The sequence below is a fragment of the Hippoglossus hippoglossus genome, chromosome 8, assembly GCF_009819705.1.
Source record: "Hippoglossus hippoglossus isolate fHipHip1 chromosome 8, fHipHip1.pri, whole genome shotgun sequence".
NCBI classification, from domain to species: domain Eukaryota; kingdom Metazoa; phylum Chordata; class Actinopteri; order Pleuronectiformes; family Pleuronectidae; genus Hippoglossus; species Hippoglossus hippoglossus.
Window position 1 is genome coordinate 4,825,700 of NC_047158.1, and position 27,195 is coordinate 4,852,894.

General features: G+C 45.1%; 1 protein-coding gene across 7 annotated transcripts in view; it reads right to left on the reverse strand.

Annotated features, from left to right (window-relative positions):
• The window catches only part of LOC117765858 (RNA binding protein fox-1 homolog 3-like), a 397,513-nt gene that overhangs the window by 244,775 nt on the left and 125,543 nt on the right, over nucleotides 1-27,195 (reverse strand). For 4 of the 7 annotated variants that reach the window (XM_034592407.1, XM_034592409.1, XM_034592401.1 and 1 more), the window contains exon 4: nucleotides 6,074-6,136. The exons of 1 other annotated variant lie outside the window; for it this stretch is intronic. The gene's annotated coding sequence lies outside the window, so the exon portion shown is untranslated. Of the gene's footprint in view, nucleotides 1-6,073; nucleotides 6,137-6,319; nucleotides 6,345-6,483; nucleotides 6,610-27,195 lie in introns of those variants that run through there. 2 more of the 7 variants (XM_034592402.1, XM_034592404.1) reach the window with 2 other exon arrangements.

The window sequence follows — 27,195 nt, forward strand, 5'->3', positions numbered from 1 at the left end:
CCACCGAGTCCTTCCTGAGGATTTGTTTCTGTCAAATGAAGAAAGGCGCTGGCAACTTTTGACATTATGTTCTCAGAGGACCACGGATGAGGTCAGAAGCAGTGCATCATCTTTTTTCTTTCCCCTCCTTCTTTTTCAATGGTGAAACCACAGAGTGCCTTGTTACAGTACGTCTCCTTTTCATAATAAACCAATATGCTTTCAACTTGTCTGACCCGGGGACTGAGGCCTTCCCGAGCAAATTCAAAACACTTTGCGTGTGCTCTGTTCTTGACATTTAAAATCATATGAAAATGAAAATGGATCCCAATTAGAGCCGCAGGAAGCATACGGCCCTCTTGGTTCTCTTAGTAACACGCTGGTTTAAACCACCCCCCCCACCTAACAAAATGCCTTGAAAATTGACCTTCTCATTCTGCGAGCACCGATAAAAGCAGCCTTGAGTGGCCTCAGATCAAGTTATTTTGATAGTCATCTGCGAGGATGAAAATGTGAGAGTAAAAATAAGGCAAAGCAAAAGGGAACATAATCACACAGCAAAGAGCTGCGGAGGTAGCACCTCGCACTTAAATGTTCCACATACTCTCAGTAAAGAAACATGACATTAACCACCACGTAATAATGTAAATCACAGGAGTGGAAGGCGCTAATAACCACTTTAGGACAGGTGATTATTATGGAGGTGACCGCCAGAGGACTGACAGTGTGTACTGGATAAAATCTAAAAATATATGAAACAATGTGAGCACATCCTACAGGCCTACTGACATAAACACAGCAGTGCTGTAAGAGGCTAATGTGAAGGAAGGTTAGAGGAAAAAAAACAAAAAACAAGTATGCTATATTTAAACTTGAGGCAGGGATGTCGGTCGGATCACCTGTTGAAGAGCATTCATTTCAACAGGGGAACAAAGGTCAGCATCCTTGCTGGAGCTTTGATTGGCAGGCGGGGGAGTTTGATGCCCACAGCAGCGGCCCAGCGGAGCAGCCATCGGTGGCGTGTGGCTTGGCTGGGCCACATTTCTGACTCAATGCTGACTAACTGAGTGTGTCTGCTGACAGTGTGTCTGACTGATAGGATCACCCCGGGAGGCTCTTCCAGGGCCTTTACAAAGTGTCTCTGATAGGCCAGGCCCGTAGCACTGGGCCCGCCGACAAATTAAATTTAAGCCCTGCTAATGCATAGCGTAATCATAGAGTGAGGTGGTGATAAATTTTTCATCGGGGTTACAGTGTGCGCGGCAGAGGAAGAGCTCAGGTGGAGAATCCGAGATGGCCGAGAGCGAGGAGAGGCGGCAGCAGCCGAGGGAAAAATAGCCGAGTCTGACCTCGGCACTGTACTGAAAAACCCTGCGCTCAGAAGCCAAAGACTCGTATGAAAGAACAACAATAACACGCCATTATGAGATGTAACATTTTGCGACGACCTACGTTTCCAGGGGGAAATTTGAAAGAAAAGCAATTTCACATTAAACTACCTGACACAATGCAGGTCTGGTGGAGTAGAAGAGCGGGCAGAGGGGAGGAGGAGGAGGAGGAGGAGGAGGAGGGGAGGCAGATAGTGAGGAGTATGCGCGTGCATGTGTGTGTGTGTGAATGGTTGGAGGGGTGCTGGTGGTGCGGCTGCTCGGGAGCTTCCCTAACAGCCATTGGCCAACTGGAGCGAGACACACACATCCCATCCGCCGAGTTAAAAGGAATGGAGTGGATGAAATTTCAAAGCCTCCCCTGCAGACACACACTCTGCTCTGCACACATCGGTGCCGAGATGTTCACATATTCGACGCCGGCGTACCAGCCCGGTCTCCTCTCCCGTGCGCTGGTATCAGACGCGGTTCTGCTGCGATTAATGAGAAAACCGAACCCAAAGAAAAAAAAGGCCAAATGCCCGGAACGTCCCTTTTTTTTCCTCCAATGATGCTAAGAATTGTTCTTAATTAAAAACAGTGTCTCCGAGTCGTACATTTCCCATGATTACTTGCTGTAGGCAGCAGAAGAAAGTGAAAGTCTCCGTGAGATAAGAAGGGAAGTGGCAGACGTTCACCTATTAAATTCCATTCACTTATTATGACCAACAATGCCATTCTGATTAACTGTCTGGCCCGTTGACATCATTATAAGACACATTCCAGAAGCGTCACACAAAGACCAACTCTGCTGCCCTTGTACAGAGAATATGGAGCCCTCGAAGCTGCAGCGTGTTCAGCTCTCCCTCCTCCGCCTTTCTTTCCCTGACTTGACAGCCTTGATTTGACCACTGGCTTCCCTTTTCTTTACGAGCATCTCTCAGACGGAACATCTGTACAGCCACGTCGCAGCAGTCTGCGCTATAAAACAAATGCGGCAGAATTATATTCCGACGTACTAAATCATGTGATAAGTGTGAGATCTGCTTCTTTTTTTTTGTTGTTGTTTTTTTCTTCTTTGTGTTTTTTAATGCATCTTTGTTGCTAAGCAGTCGTTGCTGTGGTGATTTTGCACTGCACTTCGCTGCAGTTCACAAGTCAGTCAACGACGGCGGCCGCTACTTTGACGTCTTCCTTGATGAATTCGTTGAAAGGGAACTTTGACTTTTATTAATTTATTTTCTCAAAAATATATATATATATATATATATATATATATGACTTGAGTGCGTCACACGTTATTCTTCACTTGAAGAATGGAGTGAAGGCTTGAAAGCCATCACGCTCCTCAAAGCACTGAACATAATTTTTAAAAGCTGCAGTTCTCAGCTGCACGCGCACAGAAATTAATGAATACAACATTTTTTTGGGGGAAAAAAAACAGATAATGACTTTTACAGTATTACACACAATGTCATAGATCATGAGATGGTTATAAGGAAATTGCTTGACTTGCTCTTTTTTTCCATTACTTCCTGACCGGAGATCTGGAACATCAGAGGGAGTCAGGTTCACCTATCGACTGGTCTACTGCCCCCCGCCCCCAGTCGTCTACTGGTATATGCACTCAGACGCACCTCCAGAATCACTGTCACCCTCGCTGAGTAATTACAGCGATTAATGCATGGACGGAGCTCGCCTCTGGACACTCTATCAAGACGCGTGCGGTAATGGATGAAAGCACATTCTTAATAGAGAATCCATAGAGTCCAAACCTGAGCAAAAAACCCTAAACATATACCTTTTTGATCAAGACTGGTCTTTACCCACAATCCTCTTGGGGGAGATCGTTTACTAGCATAGGATAAAGAGAGAAAGCGGTCAGGTTCTTCTGCCCTTGTCGTCGCGCTCACGCTGACCTCTAAAAATGGACAACAAAGATCATATCACGAAACCAATACTAGCGCCAACGGCCTTTGCACAAATTGATTTAGCCACCCAGAACTCACTCCCATCTCAATGAGGTGGCAGGATGCTCACAGCATATATCACTGTCACACAAGCACCCTCTAGTGAAATGTGATTTTTATCTTTATGAGCTTTTTTTTCCCCCTCCACCTTTTTGGTACAGCATGTAGCGGGTTGTGATAAGTGATGAGAAATAAAGGGTTGGCACATTACGCTAATACAGGTGCTCTCGGCGCATATGGGTGCTATCACACAGGGAGAATGACATTGTTGTGGTCCTGCGCGTTTGAAAGCGGCTGGCGAGGCAGCAGGGGGCCCGCGGTGTACGGCTCATAGATCACTAATGTGTGGGTGAGAGTTGTCACCAGCCAGCGCCTGGCTGTGAAGCACAACATAGTTTATGGCACACAACCGCTAGACGTAAGCATGAATTGTGGCCCAGGCAACAATGAGGAAAAGCGCACTAAAAATAGATGATAAGCTTTTTTTTGTGCTCGCCCCAGAAACAATGGCTTCTTTTGATTTCCATGTGTTCAAACTTTGGTAGAAAGGATAAAGGAAGCATGGCATAATGTCTAACTGGGCCTACAGTAAAAGATCTGGATAAATACAGCAGAGAGGCCCACGCTAACCTGAAACGCACTCTCAGTAAAGGCTGGAAAGACACGATAAATGTTGCACTTTCAAGTGTGTTAAACACACTAAGATAGTCTGGGCTTTCTCCCTTTCCAACTGACAACCCCTGTTACACAGTTAATTACAGCCAAGTGAAACACAGCGCTGTGTCAATTATCATGTGCTTTTGCTCTCTCCCAATGGATATTTTTACTGCTTGGCTTTCACTGCTAAAGTTTCTACCTTCTTTTATTGCTATTCTGCCCAGGTCTCGAGGCTGGATTACATTCGGCAGACAGAGCTGTAAAAACAGAAGGGATTTAAGGATTCAGATTGGTGGAGGGTAACCTAATCTTCCGTAATTGGGGGAATGGTTCTCATTTTTATCAGCCTACTTTAGAAAGCAAGCTCATCGGCAGGCTGCTATCATCCCAGGCATTTTACTCTGACGATTAATTTTCATAAAGGCCGGGGAAAGGGAGGTCGGCCGCCACAGCTTCGAACACACATATTAAACCTAATCATCATTAATCAAAGCACCGCTCTTACTTAGCAGGTCGTGGAAATCAACATACACAACGTAAACGCTGCACAAAGATCCCTCATGTGCTGGTATTGCCTGAGCCGCCATGCTGCTCGAGTGCTGTGAAATAACACATTCTGGGCTGCGTCGTCTCAAAATGGAACTAAAATGGTAATCCTTTGCCAGGCGGAGCGTTCTCGCCTCGCCAGATGCTTAGTTCTGAAATTTGCCTAATTGCCACGCTCAGATCAATCCCTTTTACTCTGCCAAATGAATCTGCCAAAGTGTGTTGCGAGTGTTTTGTTGGCCCAATATGCTTTTTTTCTTGAAAAGATTTGTGTTTCCGTGAGTCCTGGCGAAGGCCTGAGAGAGGTTCTGGTCTCGGTGACCTATCCGTGGACCCAGATGCGTGTCCACCCCTGCTGACCCCTGCGTGCCTATTAGCCATGGCGTTGCAGAGAGGACACGGGGGCCTTTCCATCTCAGCAACCCACACACACACACACACACTCACGACACCCACTCTTCATATAGCTCAAACACATGCTGTGGGCAGACTAAATATGGACCTCTGATCAAAGGGCAGCATGTAGGAATGGACATTGGATGTACACTAACTTACTGACCTCCTAGCGTGCACATTCATATTTACATATATATATATATATATATATATATATATATATATATATATATATGCACACACATATATACACACCAAGATATATATGTATAAAAACTGTCAGCTCTGATGATGCATAGTTTTGTGGTAAAATGTTGAATGAAAAATCAAAGTAATTCATGCGGCTGCTACTCTAGTTTATTTAGTGCATATTATGAATGGCACACACATATGCTCAGCACGTGGAGCTGAAGGTACAAACCAAGTCAAACACGCCGATGATTCATCTCCCATGTGTACCAACCATACATCTCACTTCACCAAGAGAAAAAAACTATGGTATAAAAAAGTCCTCCTTGCGAAATGATAAAATAAAAAGCAATGGAAGTTAAAAAAAAAGAAAAGAAAAGGAGAGAAGACAGAGGAGATGTGCCTGTGTGTGTAAATAGGAAAGTGACAGATGAATCAGAAGTTTAGTCAACAGAGAAAACCTTGGTTCCAGCTGCCCGGCTGTCTGATGAGCCACTCTATGCTTGTCAACAACATCCCCTATCATTCTTGCACAACTATCTACTCACAAAACCAAGACCCGCCCCCTTCATCCCTTCGGCGATTCCAGCATCCTCCAAGAGAAACACCTCCGAAGGCACAGAACGGGTTGCTCACAGCAGCAGCGGCAGCAGAAATCTCTTTCCCCCCTTGTCTCCTGTCTTTCTTCTCCCCTCCCCTCTCGCTTCCCTTTTCCTCTCCCCTCTATTTCTGTGCATCGTCTCTCCCAATCCTTTTGGTATCCACTTCTTTTTCTCTCTTCCCGCGCTGCCACCGCATTTGCGCGACAGATGAAAAACATAAAAGAAGCAAAGAAGGAAAAAAAGAGAAAGAAAGATAGAGAGGGAGAGAGACAGAGAGAGAGAGAGAGAGAGAGAGATGGAGAGAGAAAGAGAGACAAACCGACACCGGGGAAGGCTGGAGAAGCCAAATTAGCATGAGAATACTCACAGTGTTGTTGTTGAAGGAGCGCAGGGATGGGAGCGCGGCACCGGTCCCTCCGTCAGATACAACCTGCACACACAAGATTGAAGAGGGGAAAAAAAAGAAAACTAGGCTGTGAGAGCGGCAAAGAGAACGGGGAGAGGAGGAGGAGGAGGAGAGAAGAGCAGGACAAGGAGGAGGAGGAGAAGAAGAAGAAGAAGAAGAGGGAGGAGGAGGAGGAGGAGGAGGGAGCAGAGCATCCAATGCACGCACCAACAGGAGCCCAAATAAAGAAATAAAGGATTCCTCTGGGAACGTGAGTGTGTTCGGGCAGTGATGGTGTGTGTGGTGTTATGACTGAGGTGTGTGTGTGTGTGTGTGTGTGTGTATGAGGGGGGGGTCCACTGTTTGGGAAATATAAAAACACACACACTCACATGCGGTGTTGCACTTGGGTGCGCAATCACATCTGACAGGTCTGATCTGCAGTCCACCTACCTCCTTATCGCTACCTCACTCTTCCACTATGCTCTCTCTCTCTTTCTCTCTCTCTCTCTCTCTCTCGCTCTCTCTCACCACTGCTCACACTGATGCCAGAGATTCAGCCGCTACAGGGGAGCTATCGCCCTCATCGCTGTATGTTGCTGAGAGAGGGAGGGCACCGTCGGATCGCCCGCCCGCCCGCCCGCCCGCCCGCCCGCCCGCCCACGCCACCCAGCCAAGCTCCACCACCACACCACCCCCACACCTCCAGCTCCACCTCGAATGTACGGAGAAAGAGAATGCTTCAATTGAATGAAAGCAATCCCAGTGGCATTGAGGCAATTATAGAGGCTGCTGGCACTGTTTTCTGCCTTTTTCTTCCTCCCCTCCTCTTTCTCGTTCCCTCCGTCCTCTCCCGGGCTGATCGAGGGTCTGTTTTCTCTCTCCCCCTCTCTCTCTCTCTCTCTTACTTTCTCCGCGCTCCAGACATATGCCACTATTAATGTAGCTTCTGTCACTTGAGCTGTTTTTTGGTCAGATCACTTTTGGTTTCTGCTTCCACTTTCTCTGCCCACGTATTGAGTCTGCCATCTTCCCTACCTGGCTGTGTGGCTGCTACACCTTTCTTAGCTGTCGCAAACCCCCCCCCCCCCCCACCCCAAAGAAAAAGCTCCAAAAAAACCTGACTATCAGCTCCATCTTGCACAACCTGACAGCACCATTCCGCTCCAGCAGCTACTGAGAGGTAAAATATATTAATCCTCCTGGCCTTATCTGGTCTTTCAAGGCTAGCGCAGCATGGCATGGCACGGCACAGCGCTGAACAACACAAATGATTCAGGGGAAACTTTAATAACTGTCTTTTAGGTGTGGGTTTTTGATGCATGCTGCTCCTGTGTCTTATTTCTTCCCTTTTGAAAATCTAGCAGTACATATATCACCCCCAAAAAAAAAAAGAGCTGTAAGTCAAACACCTCAGCCTCTAATCAGGTAGCCCTCCCTCCTTCCCCTGCACCCCCGCACATTGCATCCCTCCAGCCACTACTGCACTTTATCTCCCCTCAATTAACATCTTCTGAGCGAGCTTCTATTATCTTAACCACACAGAGCAGAGGGGTCCTCCGAGGAGACGCCGTGGAGGACGGCTGAGCTGTGGACAGAGGGCTCCCAGCCCTGCTGCCGCCGCTTCAATTTGTGGGCCTAATTAAAGCCCAAGTCAGACATGACAAACTGCAGGCAGAGGTGCTACAGAAACAAACACCGACAGGAGCGTTGCCTGCGCGGGTGCTTGTAGCCTGGAGGATTCTCTTTGTGAGGATTATCTGCCAGAAAACAGACACGTTCGCGTCAACGTCATGACAACATCATCTAAATCTCTTCTGACTGTTTGTTCAGTTTGATTGTGTTTATTTTCTACCTTCTGTATAGACATTAACACAGTGTCACAGCATTCTCTATAAATTATTCTTGATATGAAGGCAAGGCAGGGAGACAAAGCCGCCTCGCTGAACCTCAAGGATTCCTGTAAAATATAGAATTTACACAGTTTACATCTTTCTGTACAATGCCGGCCCCTGTCCTGTTTCATCTATTTGGTTGCCCTCACCAGCTTAAATTTCACCCTATGAAACCATCAAACCACCCATTAAGCCATCAAGCTGCCCTCTTTGTCCTTGCTTCTCTTCTGACAACAACAGCGAGCTCAGCCGTCGCATCCCCCTGCACTCTCTGCGCCGAGGTAGCCTGGCGATGGCTGGTACCTGCTACAGACTTTGGCTCAGGCCAGACTATTAAGAGTATTCTATTACTGTTGGGTTAACCTGTCACGCTTGGCTGTGGCTCTCTTTATTGTCTGGCCGCTCTGAAAGGGCAGGGGATAAAACTCCATCAGCGGGACAAACGACCACACATGCCGCCATTCATCAGACGCCTGGGGTTTCCCCACGGATTCTCCCCCGTGGACGCCGGACTCCGCAGCCTCTCTAACGCCGCAGAGGTAGCCTTCGAACTTCCTTAAAAAAAGGTGAGCTCCGAAAGGCCGATCCACACAGCCGAGGGTGGACCAGTGGTGTCTGTGGTCACATAAGGTTTCCCTACTTAACCGTGACTCAGGGAACAACAGTTCTATCAGGGCTGAGGGAGATAATGCATTGACTAAGATCAGGTGGTGCAGCAGCCAGTGTCGGGAAGTGATTAAGACAGCAGACTAGTGATCAGTGCATGACAGGGGTCAATCCCCTGTTGGGCAATTGGGTAGTGGCCTTGGGCTAGTTACTTAGCCCCAACACATGAGCTAGACACTCAACTGTGTGAGTGGATAAAATGTCAAATTCAACTTCACCCTTTGCAAAGGTTCAAAGTAAGGAGATGACAGCGAACGCTTTGGTTATTAAAAAATTCATATCGTAATAAAACAGCCGTGTTCCATCTTCACACATCCCCCTCCAGCAAACACAGCGCTCCTTTTTTCATGGAATCCATCAAGGGAGGGCCACAATTAAGTGACTAATTTGATTAGGAGATAATGTGAGTCCCACTTAATGGAAAGGACAGACTTCACAACACAGGCAGATTAGTTTGGTGGATGCCTGCTTATTAATTAAGACAGCCCTCCGTGCCCATATTAAGTCAAATGCACAGATGCAGTTTTAATGGGTCAGGGTATGCCCAAGTAAGACGAATGGAAATTGGTATGTGCAAAAAAAAAAACAGAAGCTGGTAAAGCTTGATGATGAAAACTGAAAATGACCATGGAATTATTTGATTGAGCTTGAAAAGTTAACTTCTTAAGGAAAAAAGGAGACAAAAAAAACACGTGGGTATTGACTTACATTACTTACTGATACTGTAATGAGTAGCTGGGCCTGTTGTTAAAACATGACAAAGTACTTCTTATCTAGTGTTTCACTGTACTGCATCTTGGCTTCCACCGTGTGTCATTGCACACCATAGCAACAGCAAGTCATTGTACTTATTCGAATTACCTCTCCTGCTGCCATTCAGTGTTGTTGTCTCAAAGCCCTTCAGAAGAACCTCTGCTTTTCATGTATGGTTCGCTCCTCAAGCTGAATCACTGCTACAACTCGTGCTCCACTCTTTCCAAGATCTGATGTAAACTCATACTGAATAATTTATTAATAAGCTAATTTAACGTTTGAGCAAAAAGCAAATAAGTGGGGCCAATTTTCTCTTCTGAAAACTGTGATTATCAGGGCGGAATTATTGCCTTGACTGAGTAGCTTCCACGTAAAGATGAAAGTGCTGTGTGAATAACTCTGTACCAACTTAATTTTCTTTCTGCAATCGCGTGTGATATTTCTTTACTGAAGTCCAACAGATTTTGTTTGTAGCTTATGTCCTGCATGCCCCAACGGTTGCCCACCGCACACTGGCGAGCAGCCAGATGGATCTCCAGTGCGACAGTTTCTGAGTCCCCAAAGGTAAAAACCACAACCGAAAGCATGAGAGATTACTGTATTTGCGGCAGTCCTTGAGTTTCTGCTCTGCGTCTGGCTGGCTGCGGTGCTCTGTCATTCCGGGCACACCACACACTCCCATGTGCTCTATTTACGGTGGCCGAATCCCTGCTGCTTGGAGCGGGAAGGGTATAATCTCCCTGCGGTATTCTGGGTGGTGAATCTGTCGGTGTTGTCTGTGCATACCAATGGCAACCTCCCCTCTGTCTAAGGAGTTATGATGTTTAAAGAAAGGAAAGAAAAAAATTATCTGTGAGCTGGTCCATGATGCGTCAAGATGTTGGGAGGGGAATGCGGGGGCGTCTGGAAACCCCCAGCGGAGAAATACATTCACATCACTCCCATCAACACTACTGGTGCAAGTGTTACCACTTTGGCGGCTACTGCTACTCCTGCCACCTGCCTCTGTGCAGTCACACTTTGCTGGATTCAATCAAGCATCCATGTAAAACAGCTATGTGGTGTGTGTGTGCGTGCCGCTGCCTGCACACACATGACCCATTCTGAAGGCTGCGATTGTCTGAGCGCACGACAACGTGACGGAATGCTACATGACAAGTGGAACATCTCTGCAAACCGAGAGGTCAAGGGGGACACAGGTTAAACTGCAGTGAGACTCACTGTCTTTGGATGATATGAGAGAGGAACCCCATCCTTGATCGAATAAACACAGCTCTAAAAATCTGATTAGAGAGAGTGCATGCCACACACACACACACACACACACACACACACACACACACACACACACACACACACACACGCGCATGTAGTTACCATACAGCGTACAGTACATTAACTGTATGATAAAGCCCCAGAGAGAAGAAGTGTAATGAAGCCACGCAAGGGGCTAGTGTCTGCAGAGCGAGGTGTCAGGTGACTTCCCTCCTGGCTATATGTGCGTCTCATTGGTATGTGCAGCGCGATGAGGCCTTGGCTCTCTTCTGATTATGATGTCTGCTGAGAGCTGGGCCAACCCTGGTTGAGAGCCAAACCGACAAGGCTGAGGTAGAGGGAAGATTCAGAGAGCCTCTGTTCTCTCACCGGGGGATCCCCCACATCATTTAGCGCCTCATGCAGATCGCTGCTAGTGGCAACACAGCCCTCTGGGCCCGGGGAATTAATGTACCAAGCAATGGCAGAAGTGATTTATTAAAATAACACACCCTGATGAGAGAGAGAAGCCAGGGTCGCTCTTCCCCAGCTCGTCCCCATATGCCGCAGAGGGAGGAAATGGAATCGCATAGGTGCTAGAGCAAAAAGCAACAGAGGAGAGACCGAGAGAAAGAGGACAGCCACTACACAAATTGTGCGACAGTCCTCGCTGTCATTGCTTATTTATTTACCCTCTTTCCATTTGAGTCAGGCCTTGTATTAAATTGATCCCTCCTGCCGCGTTTTGCCTTGTTGAACAAGCGCAAAGCCCCGTTAAGTGTCTGTGAAAGGCTGGTGATTGTGTTTGCGGCGCCCCGGGTGCGCTGAAGCCGTCCGCTCCCCTCTATCTCCCCCGGACAGACGGGATTAGAAGCTGAGAGAGGGGCTGAATGACCCTCTGGGGGGGGACGAGAGACGGGCAGGCAGGCAGTGAGCAGCTCGGTTTGAGGCTCACACACAAATACACAACGAGAAACACGCATGTGTGCATGGGCACGCTATGCTCATGCACACACATTCTCTAAGTCACACACGCACAGAGTGTTAAAGGTTGAGCTTAGATTGCCCCCAGACAGATGCATGGCCATCCAGAGGCTCAGCCATGTGCAGAGGTAGATGTGCACTTATCCATGAGCTCACACATTAGTTACTGTACAAGCAGAGAGCGACTTCATGTAGCCTCTTACCGCTGATGATATGAAAACATCTGCTGTGTTACTAAACATCTGCTGTTAAATAGCTCAGATCTAAGTGCTGATATTTTATTATTTTTTTCCTTTTTTTAATTAAACAAATTGAGTTTTGTGGTAATTCTCAACAACCTCATCACTGAAATGGAACTGTAGCGTGGCTGCAGGGAACAGTGGGGCACTGTGGAACGATTCCATGTGGTTTCTAAGAGCTGATGCACACTCGGGCGTGGATTTGTACACACAATTTATCATGTTTACATAGATTTTCATCTCGTCATTTAGTGGCTTGCAGTACATTGTGATTCAGGCAAGAGCAGTGCGAGGAGGTCAAAAAAACAACTCACTAGACGATTGAAGAAAGGAAAACTCTGTGTGCTTCTGAAATCATTGTGTAGAAGAGATGTAGTTGGAAAAGGGAGCGTGGAAAAAGTTGGTATTTTTGGGAGACACGAGTAAATCAGGTACAAATGTAGCACGGATGTAGTGGGAGGCTGAGATTTGAAGTGTTCCTCCTTGATGAAAAATGGATACCGGGAAAAGTAATTGTACTCCACATCTCAGATCCCTGAGAAGCTGCAGCACACATTTTCCAGCCTGCTCCATCTGATCCAGTGAGCCCTGAGGGAATGTTACTGTACAGCTCCCCCGTCAAAACAATAGAGCCGCACTCAGTCACATCAAGGGGCACACTTTGAATCCATCCAGATCAGATGATTACAATGCCGGGCACCTTCCTCGACAGGGCAGATAAGTGGAGGGGGCTCCATTCGACATTTACATCTCATGCACCTCATCAAACACCAGGTCTTTGTAGTCATGTGTTACATTTGAATAAAGCAAAGTTAGAATTTCTAAGCAGCGTGGAAATTCATCAAACCTCGCCCCTGGTGAGGCCCTTGTCTCTTCTAGCAAATAACTCTTGGTTACCTTATGCAAACTGAAAGTGGCAGGGCTCAAATCAAATCAAGTCAAATCAAATTGTGTTCGGGTGAAAAAGTGAGGAGTAAGGAAGGAGAGGTGAAAAGGGGGCTCCAAAACATTTTCTCGGGGAATTTGAGTTCTTTCTTTCCTTTAATAGCTGGGAACAGCGATTTACTCAATAATGCAGATGAGTTTGCAGAATGGTATCTTTAAAGCCGTGTTTTGGAAAACAGAGTCAAGTGGGGAGGAAAGTAAGCAAGTCGGTGCACGGAATACAAAGATCAGGGGGAGCTTTGCAGAGTTTTATACATTTGGCGCTCAATACTGTGACCTTTCATTGTATAATTATGTCACTGGATGTCTGATATAAGAAATATGTAAGAAAAAGCTCAAGTGTTTATCCAACGACTTGAATAGGATAGCTAACAAACGGAACCCATGCTGCAGAGACACACATAGAGGCCCGGTATAAAAGATGTTATTCAAAGAAATGCCATCACATTACAAAGGTGAATTCTGTATGATGAACCGATCCAGTCAAAAACAAACAAAAATGGAGACGGGGTAGGCAGACTAACATATACAGAGCGAGAGGCAACTTCGATTTGTACAGTGCTCTTCTGCCTTCAGCTTGAACTTTCGTGGCAAAGATGAAATATGAAATAACAACGGGTTACCATAGCAATAACAGTGTAGCATACAACTAAGTAGTAGGAGAAATGGAGGAGCATCTCAAGGGAAGGGGAGGGGTGCCAACCAGCTTTTATCTGTCAGCTGCAATCCTCCATCATCAAAGCTCCTCTCCACTTTCAGTGGCAGGAATGAAAGACACCAGTGGATCATTAGTCTCCAGTGAAGAAGACATTTATCCATGTTTTTTTTTTTTCTTTTTCTTCCTTTTCCGCAAAAGTTGAGAGTGAACGAGGGTTCATGTGTGTAAGATTGAGGAGAAGAAAAAAAAAAAAAAGGGAGTCATTTCTCTCGTTTTTTTTAAGCAAGCCAATTTCTCTGGGCACTAACCTGGCTCCCTTTGGGCTACCTGTGCAGGTATCAAGCCTGCGGTCTGACGGGCTCCCCTCGCTGTGAAGCAGCAGCCCTTTGCAGCACATCAATACACTGAACTTTTCTTGCCGAGTACCTGAGCTCTCCTGTATGACCCGCTCCTCCTTTATCTATTCTGTTTAAAGATACCAGTTGTGGGAGAAGGTGCTTGATTACCTCCTGGGACATTCACGCTCCTCTTTAAGTTTGCCAAGCGAGAAAGTCTTCAGAAGTTTGTTGACAGATCTCTGCTGCGGCGGGAGGGAGCGATGGACATGGTAACCTTGGCTCTCCAAAGGACAAACGTAGAGTTTTGAAAAGATCAAGCAGGAGGGATTTTGTTTATGGAGGAGACTGACAGGAAGAGGATGGCACAGGGAACACGGGTGTTCAAGGAGAATGTATACACAAATATACATGTACAGAAAAGATCAGGGTTGGGGAGCCTCAGGGCCAAATTTGGCCTGCGAGAAAATGTGATCCTGTCTTTGAGGAAATACATAGACAAGAAAACTGAAACTCAGAAATACAAAAAAATAAGATCTCATCAACTTCTCCTTTTTTCTGCTATAAAAGAAAACAACAATTGAAACCTTCAGGGTGGTCCCCATTGGTTTAATACCTGTCAGGTTAAAAAGTTTAAAAAAAAAAGGTAAATGCGATATGTTTGTTTCCAAGAAAAAAAGGACAACTATGATGTTGTTGACGTAAAAGACAAGCCGCTGTACCTAGTTCAAAGTGATCAAACAAAATAATCTTGAGTGTTATCACAGTTGGAAATGTGCCCCTGAACCGGACGAGTTACAAGGACAAATGCTCTTAGATGAAGTGTGGGTGTCCCAACGAGCAGCTTTCACAAGACCACATTCTGATAGAGACAATGTTACGCAGGCTGCTTTTTTTGATGAGGGAACTGATCGCTAAGAAGTTGAAACTCAATTCAGAAGGGAAAGTGGTGAAGGAGCCACGTTGCTGCTGCAGAGCCGCTTGAACTGGGCAAAGTAAAACAATGTTTCCAAAGTGTCAATGACATGGAGCACGATACTGAAAAATCTGTGGAGGACGTCCCAATAAATTTCAAGTTTTTCCTCCCTGGTCTGCAGTGAAACAAGAGACACAATTGAGTAATTGAGTACGTGATCACTGCCGAGTTTGATAAGAGCGAGGGATTCCTCCCTTTGCAAGCCTCGCACAGCGCCGCCATAGGTGACAACTGTTTGAGCACGTTGATTGGCTAAAACCAGCTGCGAGTATCACCATCAACTGACATCAGACATCAGACATCAGACGTCTCGCCAAAGAGAAGTAGTTCCATTAGAGAGGTTAGTGTGATGTATGTGTTCAATAATGTTGTATGGCCCTCGAAGGATGTTATAAAAACTGAAATGGCCCTTGATAGGAAAACGCTTCACACCCCTGCTGTAGATACCATATTCAGAAAGTCGCGGTTTCCATTACTACTTGTGATTGGGTGATCGAATTAAGCAGCACCCCTAGAATTCTTCTCAATGTGAAGAGCAATGCAGATGACGGCCTAAAAAGTAGAAGGGAAGATGAGGTCCTCAACATGTGGGGTAGACTAAAACACGACCTAAATTCCTCAGCTGCTTTCTTCTGTTGGGGCATAATTTGCGTGTGTTCCTTAACATTTCAAAAAGGACACTTGATAATACAGGAATGCTTTTTAGAATCTGTGCAAACTGTCTCTGTGAAAGCCTCCGTCAATATTTGTCTAAAGCAAAGGGAAAAAATGCATTAAGTCGCTGTTGGACGAGCGAAAAACTCAGAGCGAGAGCTCAGAGCTTGGTTCAGCGTGTTTGAGAAAGATCAAGAATTTCTTCGACAATATTTTTCAAGAGGAAAAGGAAATGCATAAATCAGCTTTAAAATAAGTTAACAATTTGACATTTGAGCAATTCAGTGTTCCAATAATGCGGCGTCTACATCTAGTCAAACTTTTATAATGGATCAGGGAAGTTAAATAGTAAAAGAAAACTTTTGCCCCCAAGGTTTTCAAAAGTAAAGATGACTAGAATGGAACAGTGCATACCTCCACCAAGGCCCAACAGTCCCCTTAAATTCTATAAAGCTGCACCACATTGCAAACACTTATGGAAATCAATTCCCTACATATGGCTGATATAGTTTTTCCATTTGCATCCTTCCACCAAGTTGTTTGGTAATCTGTCCTGTCCTTTTTTCTTGCGTAATCTTGCTTACAAACAAACAAACCAACAAAGAAACGGATAGGGGTGGAAACATTAGAACATAACCTCTTTGGCGGAGGTAAGAATGCACAAAAACAAAACTATACTAGCAAAATATTTGTGTGTGTTTGTATGTGTTTGAGCAACTAGGCGTAAATGTGTGTGTATGTGTGTGTATAGGCTGTGATCTCGAATCCAACTGTCAAAGTTTGATAAGACACATAATCTGTACATGCTGTGTATGTGAATTTTGTTTATTCTTTATCATGATTAAAGGAAAAACAAACAAACAAAAGCAGTGAATCAAGCTTCTGTTACCGAGGTGAACCATTTGGTATTCAGGCAGTTCAGCACAGAGACTGCAGTGTATTTGGACAAGATGATGAATATACCATACATCTAGTCAAGCCTGTATAATGGATCCATGTGTCAGGGTGTGACTTCGAGGTGTTTCCTGAGGAGTACTGCGTGTCTCCTGGCCTTTATGAGAGCCACTGAGTGTGTTCCTGTGCAAGTGTGTGTGCGTGTGCGTGCGTGTGCGGCTTCTGGCTGCTGGGCTCCACAGGTACACAGGCCATCGATCACACGGCGCGGCCATTATACACAGGCAGGGGTGGAGGTGGATAATGCTCCCACCGCTGCCACCGCCGGGGCCTCGACCGCTTGCGGGTCAAGCGTTTGGCTGGCCAGCGGTAATCAAGCAGACAGCGGGCTGCCTGTCTGCATGACAGATAACGTCACTAATACTCATCTGTACACACGAGCACGCAAATACACCCCCCCCACCCCACCCCCACACACGTACACACAAACTCTCAGGGTTGAGTATGCGGTGCAAAAAGAAGCATATGCAGGAGGCAGCACGGCTTAGGATTAAGCATGTAGCTATGACAGACATTGGTATTACAAAGTTCATGAAAACAATACTGCAGGTGTGTTTGCACTAACAATGATCCTCCGTGTTTCCATGCATATATCTCTAATGTTGATGACCTTCATATTTAATGTTCTTGCAGAGTTGATTCGGAATAAAGCAAATGTTCACAATAAAGTAACAATCGTTACTTCAGCTTTTTTTGTGCATTTTTAATAGTTTTTTAGGCAAAAAGAAAAGAAAAAAAAGCACATCTCTATAGCACAGAGCAGGAGAGCAGGATAAACTCATTCTTGGTTTTGGTCTCTTGTGGGGATTTGTTTAAAGAAGAAGATAAAATAACACCATCGTTATCCCTTAAAGCTGCTATATGAGATATTTCTGCAATAATACAGTAACCTCATTAACTTCAAACCAGGAAATGAGGCAGAAACAAAGAGGAGTGTTCTTCCCTCTAATTGTGAGAAGGAGCTGAAGAGTGAAGATTCAAAACGGGCGAGTTAAATATAAAACTGTCTTTTAAACAGCGGTGAGCTCGCACCGATTCGGAGCAGTGACGGCTCCACCTGTTCAACACCTCCGCCCTAACCCCTCAAAAAGACAGTGAAGGCCAAGAGGTGCGTTTATACTTTGGAAAGTTGTGCATGAGTGTATGTTATATATAAATGTATTTATAGTATATACACTGCATGTGTTTTATCAGTATCATCAAACATGCGGATGTGACCCGTGGAAAATGTTTCCTGCCTGATTAGACAAACAAATGCAGATTGCAGGTAAAACCAGTTATTCACGCTGCTTCAAGTTAATTTAAGCCAGGCTACATTTCTAATTTGCTAAAGTAGTAAATGCTCAAGCAAGCGTCACATCACTGTCAATTCAAAGTCAAAACATCTGCTGTTTGAGCCTCCAAATGGCAGGTGGAATACAGAGCGGGGGGGGGGAGCGGGTGAGACACAGACGGGGAAGGAGACAGAGAGAGAGAGAGAGAGAGAGAGGGAGACAGAAATAGAGGAGAGCAGATAAAGAGAAGGGAGAGGATGTGGTGAGGAAGCAGAGCGTAGTAGAGCCAGCCGCTGGGACTGTGAGGAATGAGCTGGCTGTGCTATAGGAGGCCTTAATGAGCATTCTCTCTAAACCCTGGAGAGTCCCTCTATAGCTCTCGCCCAATCTCTGTCTTTTCTCCCAGCCAACGAGGTGCAGACACACAAAGGCGCCCGCGCCGCGCCGTATGCACAGCTTTCCCGCACGGAGCGCGGCGCGAGGGGCCGACGCACACTCAAACATGCGCATGCACACAAGCGGCACTCGCTGGTGAGTCTGAATTTGTCCAGTTAAAAATTCATTGTCACATCTGCCGGGCACACAGCCTTCTAAATCCTCTCTCATAATGGAACAACATTAACAGGCTACATGACACAGTTCTCTCTACCCCTGCAGACAACACTATTATCTTGCTCTATTTCAATTCCACGGCATTAAATTGGTAGAGTGAAGTCAGTGTGGATCCTAATAAACCAATAAACACCTCTGAACCAAAGGGACGAGTGTGGCAGCCGCGCTCAGATAATGACCATTTTATGCATTAGCAAAACACCTGTGATAATAATGGCTTCCTACTGTAGGTCCGTATTTTTTTTTCTCTCCGCAGACTAATGTGCCCTTGATTCCCTCTCACTTATCACCCCTTCCAGCTGTGCTTATGGGCAGAGGGGCATGACAGAGGTACCCTTGTAAGCGCCTGTGTGTAAAGGCCCCAGGTTTTTTATCCCCCCCCCCCACCCCCTTTAAAAAGCAGCCCCTTTATTTTTTTTTCCCCGGGAAATGGCAAAGTGACAAGGTATCCGCCGTATCCTGAATTATGACTCGATGTGTGTGGGCCTGAAAAATGGAAAAATGATGAACAACAGGAGTAAAAAATAAATAAAAAATTCCGGGGGAACAAGTTGCCGAGGCGACAGGGACAGCTGTAAATCAGATTCCGGGACAAGAGCGGGAGATGAGGCAGGGACACGACCACAGGAGCTAGTAGGCGTATCTATTGTGTTTGTTTTCTATCTTATTGTGTGCATAGGTATCTGCAGAGGGTGGCGAGGGGGACACCTTTATTTAACAAAGCGATTAGACCTCTCGGTTGCCTCTCAGCTCCAGCCCTGAAGTGGCTGTGAAGCTGCTGCCCCTGAGCCGGGCCGGGCCTTGGAAACCATCCAGAGCCACCAAACGACTCACTCTCATTAACTATTAACCAGCGACTCGGGCCTTAAATCATCCCGGTGGTCCCCAGCCTGCTGACCCTGCTGTGGATGGTGGAGGCGGCAGCGGAGCGGTGTTTCATCAGAGCTAGCCCACCGGACACCCTGCTGATTTAATGGGCTACAATTACACTGCTTCTGACACAATATATGGCAAACATTTATAGATTTCCCTCCCACCGTCTCCACAGCCTGCAGCGCAGATACATTATTATTTATTTTTTTTCCCCGACTAACTTGCTTGACAAGTGGAGTGTTCCTATGACTAAATTACATGTTGTGAATTCAGCTACGCTCTGACCTAGAGGCCAGTGCATATGGTAAACGCTGCACTGCCCAAGGCTATGGCACCACGTATACAGCACACGTGAACTTACTATACAGTAGGCCATCCCTTTGCTCATAATGCAGCTGTTTATTGTTTATTTTTAACCCTGCTGGAGGACGAGAACCGAACACAGATGCTCGCTAGTTGTTTTAAAGAACCGATGTAATGAGGAACTAGCCATCACGGTGGAAACCATATGGCTGGCCTGCTATTTATGTATAGCTGGTCTGATTAAGTCAGGTCTGGAGGCCCCAGAGTACAGCAGTTAGTTGATGGTGACTGGAATGGGCTACTAGGACGCTACCGAGCCCAATCAAGCGTGACGGGGAAAAAAAAATTAGACAACAGTCCCCCGAGAGCCGTGCCTTGTTTTTGTTCCTTCGTTAAAGAAGACATGCTAATGCGCATCTTACTATAAGCGGATCACAACTGAGATAGTGCGCGGTGCTCCGGGTCATCATCAATCATACCGCTGATGTCTATTGATTCTGTCCAGACTCATTATGACATCCGGGACCCGACGACTGATGCGTTGATGTCGTTGGGGGACTTGGCGATGTACGGTGCCGAGACGAAAATGTGACGGGAGGTTTTTGGTCAAAGTGCCGCAGTGGCTGGTGCAGACCTCAGTGTCCTGACCAGCACTTTGTGAAGATGTTCTGAAAAGTGTGGTGACGACACATTACCGTCATTACTTTTTAACAATCTGTTCTTTCAACTGCATTACAACATGACTGGAAAGAGAAAAACTAATATAATGGATCAAATTTCATGACAAACAAACAAGCACGATTATACCTGCAAGATTATAAGTGATTTCAAGACGGTGGGAGCTCAAAGGCAGCTTGACAAGCGCACTTCACACTACACAGTCTGTAGCTAGTAACCCATCACAGATCCCCAGGATTATCCACAATGTGCATGTGCTGCCTCCACAGTGCTGTGTCAGCATCAGAGAATGGTCTGGCTGCACCAATTATGATTCTGCTGTGGGGAAAAAAAAACACCCTGGCTTGTTCGTAGTGATATAAACCAATCGCAGTCATCTTGGACTGTGCTAAAGCCAAAAAGCTGCAATGGTGCCGCTGAATGAGCTAGTTTTTCATCTTGTTTATACCCACATGTGTCGTCAAGCAGTTGGTAACTGTTATATGTAGCAAGGTGCAGGGAAACCTCCAATAAGATGTTATAATGTGATGAGATGTGTACATGTCTACATAATGCGACTAAGGAGGGAACACTGCATTTGATTGTTCCTATGTATGTATGACCTTGTTCAGGTTAAAGGAATCAGAAAATGCTGTTTACATAGCAGTGTCTTATGCAGAGTATTGTCTTCGTCTATCGGCACATTGTTGGCCATATAAATGTAGGGCAAAATGACTAACTGCAAGAAAAGAAAATGCCACAAAAAAAAACTATAAATAGTTTCACGTCAACTGAGAAACAATACAATTTAATTTGGCCATTTTCAGCATGTAGGTTGCAGCTAGGAGGTTGTTATTGTTTACAATGAAAACAGGGGAGAATGCTGCTCTGTGGCAGAAATATGCTCAGAGTGTACATTCCCGTGACTCACGCTATGAATGCGCAAACGTCTGGCTGCGTCACTGATGTGCTGCGTGTCGCAGGCCCCTGTTGTTCACACAAGGGGGCGTGCGTTCTGCGGAGCCGCTTATGGAGCTGCTACGTGAGGTTTCTGAATAAAAGAAGCCCATGTGCCTGACTAAATACCAGAACTCTACGGTATGAGGCCGTGCATCTTCCATTCCTGCAAGAACAACAGAACCTTGTTCAAACAAATTAAAGGATTCCATAAACAAAAACACTTGAGTGTGAAACTGTGGTGAAAGATGATTTCCGATGTCTGTTTTGCTCTGAGCCACGCACTGTAAGTGGAGAAAGACCCTGACTCTCTAGAGGAGCATGTGGCTACCACAGGCGGCTATGTGTGGTCACTCTAACCTGACAACATGGGCCCTGAAATGAAAAGCACATACGACCCTACGACCAGTGTGGCCCAGCGAGGAATCACTGACCCCAGGATTTATCAACAGGACACGGCCACGTCCAGGAAAATTACAGAAAGATAGATGCAGCGACTGTTCATCCAACTAGCACAGGCAATAATCCATTGTAGCCACAAGTGGTCAGCAAAAATAAAAGATGAGCGTAAACGGGTAACATGAGATCCTCTATGGAACTGAACGCTGCCCTGAGATAAATGGAGAGATATCCCTTCCACTTCTGTACCATTCTAATTGATTTATATTTTTAGCTCCATGCTGCTCGAACTAACCCTGACCTCCGACACACACACACAACCCACTGTCATCGACATTCATTAGGTCATGTCACAGACTTTTCTTTGACGGTCATCCCAGTGAAATAAATGTCGCTTGGGGTGAAACGGCAAGCTATGGTTTTTGCTTATCAACATTTGATGAGATGGGACGGCAGGACGGAATAATCAGCCGTTCGCTCTGACACCGTGTTCGTATTTGATGTTTTCCGTTTGGGAGGGTGTCGTAATTTTTTAGCCCTGACAATAAGTCACTCACGTGTCCGTCACACTAATGTATTTCCATTCAACACGAGCCGCCGTAGCTGTTTTGCTGAGCGGTTATCTTCACACGTGTCACGCCGATCAAAGCAACATGCCAGTTCCAAAACGGTGCCGTATCCGAACGCCGACTCTAAACCACAACCAATACAGCTCCACTGATCTCATCCATGTTTGTCAGCAGTGCAAAAAAAAGGCTTCTAGCTCTGCCAGGATGACAGAGACACAGCTGACACGTCCTCAGTGACACCTGTGCTTTCTGGTGCGATGACAAGTCAAAATGTCGGAAGTAAAAAAAAAAAAAAGGCCTGCGAGCACAACAGCAGACCTGTTTCAATTACTGAAAAAGGCAGCGATGTGGACGACAGTTCAGAGGTGAGAACCAGCCAGAGAAATAATCTCAGCAGTTAAGGATGAGAACAAAATCAAAGAGGCAGAAGCCCAAAAAACATAAAAGATTCTTAAGCTTCCAGATGAAAATGCAGAAATAATGAGAATAATGTAACTTTAGCACTTTAGTAAAAATGGTGGTTATTATGCTCCGCTCATTAACGTTTACCTCTCCTCGTGCCTCTGGAGCAGTTCTGCCTTTTGGGAAAATGCATGTTTTGTGTAATTTAATAGGATTATTTTGTTTTTAAGAAAGTACAGCACACGTGGGCTCTTTCTATCAGAAGAATTATCTATCTTGGTAACGTAGAGGTAAAAGACAGTGACCCCGGCATTATATCCATTAGCCAGGTTTAGCTCCACCGGTGACTGACACAGTGGAAAAGCCTCAGTAAGAGTTCATGATTCAGAGCAGGATCCTTGTGGGAGGGAACCTGCTGGGTAAAACCGGCCTGTAGGAGTTGGCCTCCAGGCATGTAGGAGGCCTTTGTGCCGAACAGAGGCCCTGAATCCACCACAACACCGCACTGTGACAGGACGAGTGGAGGAGATGAGATACCAGGCCTGTCCTCCTACTCTGTACTTCCTGAGACGAGTGTGTGGTGGTGGTGTGTGCTCACACGTTCTATATAATACTGTATATATATATATATATTTATTTATTTATTTATTTATATATATACATATATATACACACTGTAAACAGAGTTCCGCTGTGCACATACACAGTGTGTATGTTGTATAATATGACTTTGTTTGCTCGCCTGCTCTCTGGGTTTTGTTTGGTGGACAGTGTGGATGTTTTCCGAGCTGAGCGGTGCGGAGGCGAGCGCTCAGGCCTGGCTTTTGGACCAAGCGTGCCATGTAGGCCTGCTGACAGGTATGGGACTCAGGCACCTGTGACCCCCCCCACCACCTACACACACATATTAGAAGTCAGCTCAACCTGGCCCCATGATTTAACACTGTGGGTGGCAGAAGTCAGAAGACAGGAATCTAAAAGGAACAGAAAAGGGCCTGACTTGTCTGTCACTTTTTGCCTCCTCGCAGTTTTCATTTTAATTATTTCATTATTCTGCTCTTGAGCCACACTGGATATGAAACCTTGCCATCTTTAGACTTCTTGTATGCTGGCAAACAGTTTCACAGATTTCAGCGCCAATGTGATTTCCTCTATAGGGAAAATAAACTCATTTTACATGAAAACATGAAATTAAACGTAACTTCTGAAATGCAGGAGGGTCTCATGTTGTTTAAAACGTGCAGTTGTACAAGATCCTTTGCTTTCACCAATGTGATATTTAAACTGTGCAAAATAACATTAAAAGGTGGGAAATAACAGGTCAGGCAATGAGGGAATGGTATTCCAGACTTGGCAGATTGTATTGGATGCTGCTAAAAGCACATGTTGGTTAGTGGCCCTTCTGGTTCGGAGTATTTGATCTTGTGTTTTGAGGCTATTAATGCAAATTTAATACACTGTGCATATTTGTTTAGTTTTGACTTGGCATTTGTCTTTTATTTCTCCAAATTCATCTTGAGAAAATATGCAGAAATTTTAAGTTTCAGAGTTCAGAGATTCAAAGTAGTGGCTTCATGTTGTGTTGTGTGGATTGCAGCACAACAGTAGGTGTGCAAAAATAAGATGTTCTGCATCATCGCTTCCCTGAGACCCATTAAGTTAACATCAAGTGTAGCTGTTTCTAATCTAACCTGTGGGAGAAATTGCAAAACTTTGAAAGTCTGATATAATTTGAGTGGAAGGTGTATTTTTTTAAAAGAAAGCATCAGTTCAAACATGAGTCATGGATTGCACGAGGGATTAACCTGGTTTGAAGGCCTGATAAAAACGCCGCAGGCACCTGATATTCTGAGCAAATAATCAGAATATTGGCACAAACTTTATATGAGAGATTTTCAGCATTGCATTTCTCTTTCAGGTGGCGAACGTTGTGCAGTGGTTAGCAGCCACAAGAATCTATGTGCGAACCTCACGATTGGTTGGGGACCGTCTGTGTGGAGTTTACATATGCTCCTCGTGTCGAATGGGATTTCCGCATGTACTCAGGCTTCCTCCGACACCACGCAACCCTAAAAAGACGAGCAGTTTAGATAATAGATATTCCACTTTTGTCTGCTCCTCACACTGTTCATTTATAATTTTTTACAAGGATATGCTTATGTTTTCATGACCGTGCATGAGCTGCTTCCATGCATTCATTTCCGGATAATCTCCTGACATTCTCCGGTACGGCTGGATGTGAGAATGCAAATGAGTGTGAGGCTCCAGGAATTCTCTAGAGCTTCTCCAACCAGCCCCCTGGTGCTAACCCAAGATAATGTCGGAGTGAGCTCATGCGAGACAACAGCAGCAGATTCTCCGGAGGATTCACTGTGAGCGAGTGGGCATGTTAACAACGCTTCTAACATGCAACCGACAAAAAGAATACAAATATCTCCGGATGAAGGAGCAGTGCCAAACAAGTAGAAGACACAGACAAAGATGTCGTCTCTGAAAGACAGATTCGAGCGGCACATCGTACCGCAAACAAAGACATGGGATTTCTGCAGCAGAGAGTGCACACGTCACTTCCTGCCTCTGCACGCTGCGCCCGCCCACACCGGAACACTCCAGGGATTTCTCCTGCTGCGTTGGTAATGTGTGAACGGCAAACTCCCAACCCCATTGTGTGGACAATCTCCATAAGTCCATGTTGTTTTTTTTGGGGGGGGGGGTTCTTTAAACTTTCTCTGTTTCTTGCACAGTTGTATTTATCACAGTCCACCTCTACCTATTTGAAGGCAACAGAACTCGAAGTGCAGACTCCTTTCTCCTCACAAGCCTGAACCTTATGGGTGTGTTAAGCTTTTAATTTCATATCAACTCACATCAACTCAGCTCTGATTGAACAGTTACTTTCTCCCCCTTTTTTTTCCCCCCCGTTATAGAGGTGCACAGGGAAGTAGGTCGTATCTCGAGTGATGCGTTTCAACTCGACTCATTCACATTCCCAGCGTGTCATTAAAGTTATATTGCAGTGAACAGGGAAGCTGTTCGCCATGACGATCAGCTTGTGCCACATTTGCTTGCGTGTTTACAGAGCTGATTCAGAGTGAACAGCTACGGTGCCGACAGTGTTTGAGGCCAAATTTGGGAAAGAGGTTTAAGATTTTTTTTAGCTAAACAATTTGGTTTTCTACTTATTAAGGCCAAGATCAAAAGAATATATCTATAATGACAGATTAGCATCATTTAGGATTAAAGGATTTACAGGAAAATACATTACTCTATTGATCACTGCCATTAGGATTATATCAGGCTACTTAAACATCGTCATTTTTATGGTGGCCATAAACGTGTGACGTGATTTCTGAATTACAACCAATAGGCTCTGGTTTTCCAACCTGAACAGGTCCACTATTAAGAATGCAGCAACTTTCTTCATCACCTGACACCTATAAAATGTATAGTGGCGGTGCAGCCATAACAACACGCGCACACACCCACACACATCCAGACGGGCCTGCTTGGACTGCCTCCTCCCTCCTCCTCTGACAGCTGGATAGAAATGGTAATTTTAAAGTCTGAATATTAAAGGTTTGGAAGATAACTTTAATCTGATCAGAGACACCACACGGGAAAACTTTATCGACCAAGGAGACTGAGAGAAGAAGTAAAAATACATCCGATGCACACATTCTGACAAATGTGATGATAAATGGAAGTTAACTGGTGGATGGGAAATAAGTGTAGGAGTGTCAGTGCCTGCTGCTGGATTTTTTTTTTTTTTTTTTACAAGGAAAAAAATGTTTTCAAAAATGATATTAACACTATCCATCACTTATGTGTCACCATAACTCATGCATAATCCATCAATCAGATTAGATAGCATGCAGCTTCAATAATAATGTTTACTGACAGTGCTCCCTACAGAGGAAATAGATTTTACTATACTTTATCAAATATGTTAAATAAGTTTAGATGCTGCTCGGATGGTGGCTATCAACTTAAATTGTGAACACTTTTAAGCTAAAAAATTGAGAATAAAATCAAATAAAATGACATAGTTACTGTAATTTTTTCCATTTTCATTGTGGTTTCCAGGCTTTCATTGATGACTCTCCTGCACCATCACATAAGAGATAAGACGGGGTCCCACAGCATGATCATTTTCATATTTTATCAAATCTGAATTGAATTATGATTGTGAGCCTCAGCTCCATAACTTATCAATTCCTGGATCTGATTGTTGTCACATTTTTTTTTTAGATAAGACGACCATGTCTCCAAATATTTATGTCCATGTAGCATTAATTTAAATGTCCTCATATAAACGTTTTCGACAGCTCAGAAAAGAATGAACACAATGTTTGTCGTGAATGTATAATAATAATCCTTAAAGCACTTTAAGGGCTGTTAACGTGCAGGGAACCTAGTTTTCGTCTCTTGGTTAAAGATTATAACAGCTTATATAATGGAATCAATGAACCAAGACATGAAACTGAATCTTCACTCTTCACCAAACCTCTGTGTGACTTCTGCACCTGACAACCAGGTAACACTTCCCGCACTGGGATTTGGAAACAGCTCCAGGATGGAAGTCAAGATGCAAATATGACTGCGTTTGCACGGACAACAATAATCCAAGTATTGATCTTATTCGGGATTGGACATTACATTTAGTATGATGTTTATATGATTCTCTATAATAACTTTCCATTCATATTCCTTTTGACGTGTTACAGAGCATAGTCTGATTATGACTC